The 11060-nt window shown below is 35.9% G+C and overlaps 1 pseudogene; it reads left to right on the plus strand.

The window, feature by feature from the left end:
* The first annotated feature begins 2894 nt into the window (after positions 1-2894).
* Positions 2895-8577, plus strand: LOC136222512 (uncharacterized; annotated as a pseudogene).
* Positions 8578-11060: the final 2483 nt, after the last annotated feature.

Genomic DNA, 11060 nt, shown 5'->3' on the forward strand with positions numbered 1-11060 from the left:
CACGCTCCACGTAAGTGGCCATCTAACCTCGACTCTCCAAGAATGGCTCTTCTCCTTCCCTTCGAACAATGGCCCTACGCGGGGCGTGATCTAACTGACGCTCTGTGCAAGTATCCTCCCGACCTCGATACTCCAAGAATGGCTCTTTTCCTCCCCTTCGAACAATTGCCCCATGCGGGGCGTGATCTAACTGACGCGCCGCGTGTGGGTGAGCTCCTTCGTGCCCTTGTTCTGTTCCCGTTGATTCTTTGTCCTCTCCGGCTCTCGGCTTCGGATGAGAGATTTCCTCATCATAATGTCTTAAGTAACATGTGCTTGTATTATACACGTTTCAAATCCAGAGAGCATTCATGTCAGAAATGTGTTAGAGATAATAATATAAGTTATTTTCGAGATAGTTAAACTGATAGTGCCAATAGTAACTTTCATATTAATATCTAATAGGTGAGATATTAATACCAAAGTTATTATTAAGCTCTAACTATTGAACATTTATTTAAATAGGTTCATTGACATTTTTATAAAATTCTCTTTAAATCAAGTGGCCGATGGTTCAAATCCAAAAAATTCAATACACGGTAAGATGTGTCTGTATTGTTGTACATACTTCAAATCCAGAAAATATTCACGTAAACAAGTGTTTAAGTGTCAAACACCGAGCAGAATATATATACATTATTTGGTACATGTAAAAGCAACAAGTTTTGTAGTCTCTTCCTTTCCTGTAAAACCCCCACCGCCCCTCTTCCCCTTTGTCCTTGCATCCGACCCCTCTTTCATTTCATTTTTCTTGGCAAATATTCGTTTTTGCACAGATCTAACAACAAAGTTTCAAGGTTACTTCTATATAGTTGAGGAGGAAGAAGGAAGCTTGTCTTCCTTCTTCCTCCTCCCCTGTGTTTTATTTTTCTATAGTGTTAGTTTGTTTTCCTTTCTTATTAGTTTGAAGTCTTTATCCATTTTTGAACTTCTTTTTCCGTCAGATCTACTCTTGTGAGCTATATTTCTTTCTTTTATTCTTTTTTCGGTCTTTGCAAGAGCGGAAAAGGTTTATCTTGTCCGTAGATCTATAGATCTGCGTGGATGCACAAACAAAAAGGACTTAGATCCGAACGTCCGAAAGAGCCTAGAGGATGGAGTATGGATTACAACGGTTTTTCAACGGGATTCGACTTATGAGAAGGATATGACTTTTATGTTTGTTGTATTTGTATTTTTTCTGGTTTTTAGTGCTCTTTGTAGTTTATGTATTGCTCGTTGTAGTATTCTTTTCCCTTTGTGGGTCTTTACCTGTATGGGATGGAGGTTTTATCCCTCTTTTTTCGTGCTGTATTTGTATTATTAAGCTAATGAAATGATATATCGCATTTATAAAAAAAAAAAAAAAAGCAACAAGTTTTGTCAATTGCAACTAATCCATCTTTGGATTACATATATGTCTCATTCATTGAACAACATGGCCAGTTTTCTGTTTGTGTGTGAATGCATACGTATAATTTCAATGTTTTCTAACTTGTATAGATTGATAAACAGTTTTCCCAATTATATATCTAAAATATTGTATTTGGTCTAAATATAAACTTCTAAATTTTTTTAGGAAATAATTAGAATTAGGAACGTTTGTTTGTAAAAGATTGGAGTCAAGACTTTCTTTAACTCATATTAATCAACAATATATATATGGTTTGGAAATCTGTCTCATTCTTGACTCCTAAACCGTGTGGTTAAGGAAAGACTCCTTATACAACCAATCCTTTTAATATTTACCGTATTTTTAGGCTAAATATGTTTCTAGCACTTTCAAATTGTACAAAAGCTGCAACTTATCCTCTAAATTTCAAAATGTTACAATTAACTCCCCCAACATATTTATTTGGGAACCAGTCAAATAGGTTAAAATATGTGATTTTCAGATTTTTTTTTTTTTGCCTTTTTGTTAATGTATTAGCAGATTAATTAGATGTAGCACCAAATATTTTAAACATCTTTTATTTCTGCTCTAATGTTATGTTGGATATTTATTTTTTTAGCGTTTAGGGGTTATTTGTTCCAAATAAGCAATTTGATTTGTTATTTGTTCCAAATAAGCAAGTTGTGGGAATTAGTTGTTACATTTTGAAGTTCAGGGAGTCATTTGCATTTTTGAACAGCTTAGGGGCACTACAAAACACAGAAGCTTTAGAGATAGAATGTTTCTGCTGTAGCGACGCATTTAACCGGTGCTATAATTTACCGATGGGTTTCAAAACCGTGTAAACCGTCATAACAAGAGGCGTGGCTATATTGTTTAAAGTGAAATTTTCCATTATACAAATTATTAAATTATATAAAAAAATAACAAAAATAAATAAAAATTAAACAAAGAAATAATTACCTGTAGGCCTGCCTTAGACTCACACAAATAAATTATTTATGCAGTAGCCTGCAAAATGAGTACAAAAAAAAATATGACCCTGAATCTGAATGTTTGATTTTTGGCCATGTGTTAATATATAGTTCAACAAGCTTTAAATTAGGAATAATATTTTCTTACTTTCAAACTGTGTACACGTATTATAATTTCTATTTATAGGTTGTATGTTTTTCAGTTTGTAATGTTAATGTAGTCAATGAGATCAAATTATAATAAAATTTGAGTTGAATTCATTTCTTTCAAAGTTTTATTAACTCTTTCATTTTTTTTTTCACTTTGATTAATTAATTGCTTCCGTTAAATTAGTCGCAATACCTCCAATAAGTGGTATCAGAGCTTAGTCGATGAAGCGGCTAAATCAAAAAAATTTCTCTTTTCTCCAGCAAAAATATTATTTCTATCCATGGCAGTCACCAACTCAACACTCGTTGTTCCAATTTTCAACCGTGAAAATTATGATTTTTAGAGCATCAAATTCAGAATGATACTGCGTGCTTCGAATTTGTGGGACATTGTAAAACCAACTCTAAAATCAGCAGAAGCAAAACCAACTCTAAAATCAGCCAGCACCGCCAAGCCGGTTCCAGATCAACAAAAGGAATTGACTCGGAACGATGCAGATGCACGAGCAAAAATTCACAATGATGTTGCAGACTCAATTTTTCCAAGAATTATGAATGCCACCATGGTTAAACAACCTTGGGAAATATTGAGAGATGAATTTCAAGGGACTGTCAAAGTTCGCAACATCAAGCTCCAAACTCTTAAAGATGGCGAAGGTAACAAAATCTACTCGTCAAGAGTTAATTAAGTTGTGAACCAGCTACGAGCTTATGGAGAAGATATTAGTGATCAAAGAGTTATCCAAAAACTCTTGATTACACAGACTGAAAAATTTGATTCAGTAGTTAGCGTTATCGAATACAATGATCTTTCCCAAACATCAGCACTCTACAAGCTCATGAAGAAAGAATTTCTAGACGAGCAGAAATTCATTCTGAGGGAGCTTTACAGTCCAGACACAAAAATAAATCCTCTTCTTTCAGATCAAAAAATAAATCCGAAGGAAAAGGGGGCCAAAATTCGGGAAACAGTTGGAGATCCAAAGATGGAGACAAGAAAGGGAAATTTCCTCATTGTGGCATATGTCAACTTACAAACCACTTGGAGAAAAATTGCTGGAAGAAAGAAAAACCCAAATGCAATTATTCTCACAAATTCGGTCATATCGAAAATGATTGCAGAAACAAGCCACAACAGCAAGCTGCAGCCAGCCACTTGTTCATTGCTTGTCAAGCTGCTACAGAAAATAAAGATATGTAGTTAATAGACAGTGGATGCACTAACCATCACTAGTACAGAAATGCTCACTTGTGTCGCACCTATTGTGTCGCACTTGAAGATAAAGCGACACAATAGAGTAACTAGTGTCGCGCGTTTTGTAAACGCGACATAACTAAGTGTTTTGTGTCATCACTTGTGTCATGCTTTAAGAGTGTGCGTCACAAACGTGTTACTTTTTATATCGCGTGTCTTATAGTGTGACATAAGAGCAAACTTTTGACGCGCTTTTACCAAAGCGACACAAAGAGTTTGTTATCTTTATGACACGCTTTTATAAAAGCGACACAAGGAGTGTGTTATCTTTACACAAACTCCAGATTTTAATTATTTGTTTATTGTATTAATAATTCTAAATAGGCATATAGTCCATATTGGTGATTTTAATAGTTTAGGGACCTAATTGATTTTGAAGGTATAGTTTAAGGGCCTATATAAGCTTTATGCCTTCTAAATAACTTAATAAAAATAAAAAGTAAAAAACATCTAATTAGACCTAATTTTGTATCAGAACCCATCTATCTATCTCCCCCATCCCAAACGACGAAGAAGAAAAGTGGCGATTCTTCTTTCTCTCGCCGGTCGTCTCCTACCGCCACCTGCGTTCGTCGCCTGCCTCCGCCTCCGCCTCCGCCTCCGCCTCCGCCTCCGCCTCCGCCTCCGCCTCCGCCCGTCGTCTGCACCTCTTTTTTCTCCTCTGCTTTATGCCGAAATCCTAGAGGCTCCAACGGTGTTGATGATGCTTCACCAAACAACGACGATGGTTCTTCATCCATCGATCAGTTCTTCCTCCATCGATCAGTTCTATTTCACTAAAGGTAAATATCTCCAAAGAGGTGCAGTGTCTACTGATTTAACTTTGGTGAACTCATAGACGTTATTTTTAATTCTTGTGGATAGACAATTGAGCATATTGATAACAGATCTTTATGGAGATTATACTTTGTCCTGTTCTGTTTAATGTAATATCGAGTCCATTGAGTACTGCATTGATGTTTGTTGTGCGTGTTTGTGATTGTTTAAGGTGAGAGGTGGAGGGAGTTAGGTTTTAGCTAGTGTCAAGGTTGGTAGACTAAATCGATTTTATGCAAGTTCAGTTGCTAGTAATGGTGAAGATGGAACTGGTCATTGTCATCAAATAGTGATATCTTCTTTGATTTATTTCATGGATTTTATTTATGTTTAGAAATGATTTTGTATTTTTTGGTATAAACGTGAAGGAATTCTCCAAAGCATTTTCAAATTTCAACAGGACAGAGCAGCAAAGTCTCCATGACCTCTTCATTCAGGTATTTCTTGTCTATCTAGTGACAATTTGGTATAATTGCTTGTCATGCATTATTTTATAGCAAATGTTCTTGAAATGGAAACAATGGCAGTAGATATTTTATAGCTTGATTACATTTTCATATTTTAAGAAGTTGTTTTTGTCCTGTTTGAGTTTGACTATTCTGAGTAAACTATAGTTCCCTTAAGATTTTGTGGTAATGAATTTTTGTGGACTTTTTAATTGGCAGTACACCCCTGCTATTGATATCTGGAGCATCGGATGTATATTTGCCGAGTTGCTAACTGGGAAACCGTTGTTTCCTGGAAAAAATGTAGTGCATGAATTGGATATCATAACAGATTTTCTTGGCACTTCCTCAGCAGAGTCCATTGCACGGGTTATATCTTTTCTGGATAACAAGGCTTTGATTTGCTTCTGTAAAATACTTTAACTCTTGGGTTATATTTTCAGTCAATAAGATTAGAATGACATTTATAGAAGGGATGATTGTCTAGACCTATTTCATCCAAGCTAATCTCTTTTAACCAGGTTACATTGATTGAAGAATGAGGTTAAATTATGTGGCACCGCCTTGTACATTTCACCATTCGTTCTTCTTTCCAAAGCATCAAGAAAACAACAGATGTATTCTGTTCTACATAAAGCAAAAATAATAAACAAATTTTTGTTCTCATCAAACTAGAAATCTTGCATTCATTTTGTAGTTGACCTATAGTCCACGATATTCATCATCCAACCCTAGATATTTATTCTTTAGGTAGTTGAGCAATGAGCAAGAATATTTGAACGGGACAGAGGGTATATGATGTTACAGCTGCTTTTATTTAAATAAATTCTTATTAAATTTCTGGTCAGATTATTTGGGCTACATAGCAGGGGATAAGTCAGTTCATCTGCAGGCCTTGATGGGAGAGAGATAAAAGCTATAGTTGAGCTCTTTCTTGTGGCAACAAGTGCCATTACTAGTCTAGCCAGCACCTTCCTATAATCTATTTACTTGTATGTAAAAATATGATGTAAAAAGAATCGATGTGGACCATTGCATCTTTTGGACCCAAGAAAATTAATTGAATATTATATTTAGGATGTTACTATTCAATATGCACGCATTGGATTAGATGTATTCTGAATAACTAATTTAAATCTGAATCTATGTTTTTCAATTTTTCTGAACTGCTACATAAGCAATTGGCATCACATCATTAATTGAATATTATTTAAATGTGCAGGGATTGGGATCTTTTTGGAATCAACCTGGGGGCAAGGGAATATTTGATGTGTATGCTCTTCCCACTTATTTCTTTCCTACATGACTCGCATAATTGACTGCAATTACTTAATCAACTAGATATTCTGATTTTTCCCCCTAAGAGATTTTCTGAAGAAGTCGAAATAATATTCAAAATACCTCCTAACTGAATCATTCAGGTGATTTCATCTACAATAATGAATTCTTATATGTTGTATTTATTTTTTAAATTCTTGAATAGCAGAAGCTAGCATGGGATCTCTATTAAATTTTAGATGACTTTTCATCAAGTGTAAAATATAGTAGTAAGTTAAACTACGGTTATGCGATTGACTGAAAAGGAGAGAATATTTGTGCTGATGTGTGAAAGAAAAACTGGTTTCTATGCAGTATTAGCGGAACAACTTCAGAGTAATTGTGGAAAATGAGGAACAAGTCGAGCTCTCATTTACAAGGATGTGGAATCCCTCCCTGGAGGGCAAGTATATTCCCTTAAACATAGATAAAAGGTTCTTGCTCAAACTAAATATGGATACCTATGTAGATTCTTTTCTGATTATAATGAGATTTTCAGCTACAAGATTAAAGATCAGTTCCATTTTCCTCTAGGTTCATATTGCTTCGTGGTTCCTCAAGGCTCTTATGCTATCTATGAGCACTTGCAGGAGTGGCCGGGTTTTGAACTTGGTGAAACCAGGATCACTTTCAAACTTCGGAAGGACAAGTATGTAAACTCATAATTTCTTGTATTTTCTGTTGGGATGTTCAAGAAATTTCATGGTTAAAGAAGTAGCCCTTGAGCTATATACAATTATTGGCTGGGAACTGAATACATTGTTTATCTATTCTAGTCCTGAGATTAATTTATTTAATCTGTCATCTAGAGCTCACCATGATGTACTGTTTATTAGGATTAACGAACAGTTGGGTCTCATTAGTTTTGATCCTCAGTAAAATTCAAATGATTCAAACCAACCAAAATGTCTCAGTTTGCATAAAGTTTATGGTCCAGTTGTCTTGGAAATCAAGGATCATTAATGGGGTTTTTTTTTTGGTAAATTGATTCATCTACTGAGAGGATAGAACTTGCCATCCCATATTGTCATGTGAGAGTCGATTCCATTTGGCTCCAGGTTCACAATAGCATAACCTTGCTTCACTTTAAGGGTTAATGAGTTGTTGATATTGTTAATGGATTTTAATCAGTATAGCTAATAGATTTAATCCCTTGTCAACTAGGTGCATTGAAGCCTCTGTATTATCATTTATGTTTCCAAGAAATGAAATGGAAAATTCTGGTGCCTTAGTAATGCAGGCAATATGGGATAAGAATTCCTACTTCTATCCGCCCCTTGAGTGAAGTTATCATCTCGGCAAGGCTAACCTATGAGTTGAATCTAGAAGTTGCAAAGATAAGTACATTGAATAGCGTGTATGTATGTCTAATGTTAGATGTAACGTAAAAATTTATATTCGAAAATCTTGGTAGGGTTTAAGTCAATCAATATTGAACATGGAAAGAAACAAAAACAGGCTAAATAATGCCGGTTTTTAGCTGTTACTTTACTTCTTTACTAGTCTACTTATATCTTAATACTTCTGAATTATAGTTTATTTGTTTGATTGGACAGATTTCAGCACATGGCCATAGCAGATAATAGGAAAAGACTAATGCCCCTACCAGAAGACCGAATGCCAGGAAGATGTCAAACCCTGGGTTATCAAGAAGCTGTGCTGCTTGTTAATCCCAATCACCCAGAGCTTAAAGGAGAGGTGGCTGTGGAATTTTTTTTCTTCTTCTTCTAAACTGTTACAGTCACCAAACTTTTATGGAATGAGTTTAGAGGCATTGCCTTCGTTTATTTTCATTATATACAAATGAAGAAACCTATATATTTTGATATGGTAATTTTATGCAGGTGGACGACAAGTACCAATATTCTTGCGAGAACAAAGATAATAAGGTCCATGGGTGGATAAGCTTTAACCCGGCTGTGGGGTTTTGCAGACATATTATATCATTGAGCGGGAGAGCCCATAACCTGTTGAGACAAATTCAAAAAAGACGAAGAGAGCACGAGGTCATTCAAAAGGTATAAAACAGGGCGTTGTGAAGGCACTAGAGTGGGATGACTATCGCCGCCCAATTGGAAAATTTGAAAAAACTAAGTGTAGAATCAAGTAGTTTTGATTAAATGGTGCTTATAGTTTTATGTGTATGTTCTATAATATTATGTAGAATCAATTAAATTTTGATTATAAAATTTTATGCTAGATTGAAAATTTTGTAATTTTTTTTTAAAAAAAATATCAATATTTTGCGTCGCGCGTGAGGAAGGAGCGATACAAAGTGTACCATGTTAATCGGGGAGCTTGTATCGTGCACCCTTGGAGCGCGTCACAAGAATTATCATATGTTGTGTCGCGCACTCTAGAAGCGCGTCACAAGAGTTATCGTTCTATTATATCCCACGCGTGAAAAGTGAGACACAACAGATGAATAGCTTGTGTCGCTCTCAAGAGCGATGCAAAGTTCTTGTGTCGCACAAAAGTGCGACACAACAACATGAAAAAGTGCGACACAAGTAAGCATTTCTGTACTAGTGCATATGTATAAAGACTCTCACATCTTTACCAAACTGGATGAATCTGTTCAAGTTCCAATTACGATCCCAATTACGATCGGAAATGGAGCTGTCGTAAAATCGGAAGGCAAAGGAACGATCGCCATCAACACGAAGAAAGGAACAAGACCAATAAATGATGTTTTATATGTTCCTAGGTTGAGCCAAAATTTGTTGACTGTGCCACAGATGATGCTTAATGGTTATTCTTTGCACTTTGAAGGAAACACTTATGCAATTTATGATTCTCAAAAAAGAGAGGTTGTATGTGTGAAGATGGAGAACAAAGCATTTTCTATTAAATGGTAAAGTATAGTTATGGTAGCAATGAAAGCTCAAACTGAAGCTGATAGTTGGCTTTGGCACAAGAGGTTCGGACACAGTAATTTTTAAATTTTGAAGTTACTCTCTCAACAGAACATAGTGAAAGATCTACCCACAATCTCTGACTGCACCGGAATTTGTCACAGCTGTAAATTAGGAAAAATGAGTTGTCATTCATTTCCTATAGGCGAGGCTTGGAGAGCAAAAGAGAAGCTTCAATTGATACACACAGACATCTGCGGGCCAATGAAGACTCTCTCACTTGACAATAGTAGATATTTCATTTTATTCATAGATGATTACTCAAGAATGAATTGAGTTTATTTCATGAAAGACAGATCTGAGGTTCTGAATATCTTCTAGAAATTAAAAAATATGGCAGAAAATCAAAGTGGCTGCAAATTGAAGATAATCAGAAGTGATCGTGGCACGGAGTACACATCTACACAGTTCAACAAGTTATGTGATGAATAAGGTGTTCATCATCAACTCACCATTCGATATATTCCTCAACAAAATGGCGTTTCAGAACGGAAGAATGGAACGGTGATGGAGATGGCCATATCAATGTTGAAAGATAAAAATATGTCTAACAAGTTTTGGGCAGAAGTAGTCTATACATCTGTTTATCTTCAGAATTGCAACACCACAAAAGCGGTTCAAAACATGACTTCACTTAAAGCATGGATCGGTCACAAACCTTCTATCGGACATTTGAAGGTGTTTGGTTGTATCTGCTATATGCACGTTCGAGTTGAGAAAAGACACAAGCTAGAAGTAAAAGTTGAAAAAGGAATCTTTATTGGTTATAGTTCTTAATCCAAAGGCTACAGAATATACAACTTGGAGACATAAAAAATTGTCATTAGTAGATACGTCAATTTTGATGAAGAAGCTTTTTGGAATTGGGAGCAGAACAAAGAAGAAACGAGACTGTTGGACATTCCATCATTTCAGCAAAACACTGAGCCAGAACAGGGTCAACCGCAGGAGGAGCACCAACAAGATTCAAGTTCAGACTCAAGTGATGATGATGATTATCTAAACAATTCAGAATCTCCACCAAGAAGGACAAGACTCTTAACTGATCTCTACGAAAACACCGAGGCTGTAAAATCTTGTAATTATGTTTCACTTAAACCAAAATGTGTTGAAGAAGCAGCTCAACATGATGAATGGAGGCTTGCAATGAAGGAGGAGATCTGGATAATTGAGAAGAATCGGACATGGGAGCTAGTTGAAAACCCACCGCACAAAGACGTTATTGGCGTTAAGTGGATTTTCAAAACCAAATTCAACCGCGATGGCTCAATCCAAAAGCACAATGCGAGATTGGTTGCAAAAGGATACTCAGAACAATTTGGAGTCGACTACAATGAAACATTTATTCTTGTCTCAAGGCAAGATACAGTTTGTACAATTCTTGCACTAGCAGCACAAAAGGCATGGAAAGTTTATCAACTAGATGTGAAGTCAGCCTTTCTGAATGGGTTTCTCAAAGAAGAAATCTATGTCGAGCAACCACCAGGTTTTATTGTTGAGAAAGACGAAAACAAGGTACTAGGGCTAAAAAAAGGCATTGTACGGTCTCAAACAAGCACCGAGAGCATGGTACAGCAGAATCGACGCCTACTTCAGTGAACAAGGCTTCAAAATGAAACATATCAAAATGAAGTTCCATTTTATCCGGGAAGCTAAAAATGAAGGCCAAATTAATCTGATCCACTACAATAGTGAAAATCAGGTTGCAGATATTTTCACGAAGGCACTACCGAAAAATAAGTTTGAGTTCTTACGAGCCAAGCTTGGAGTTTATGG

Source organism: Euphorbia lathyris, chromosome 3 (genome assembly GCF_963576675.1).
Source record: "Euphorbia lathyris chromosome 3, ddEupLath1.1, whole genome shotgun sequence".
In the NCBI taxonomy this organism is placed as follows: Eukaryota; Viridiplantae; Streptophyta; class Magnoliopsida; order Malpighiales; family Euphorbiaceae; genus Euphorbia; species Euphorbia lathyris.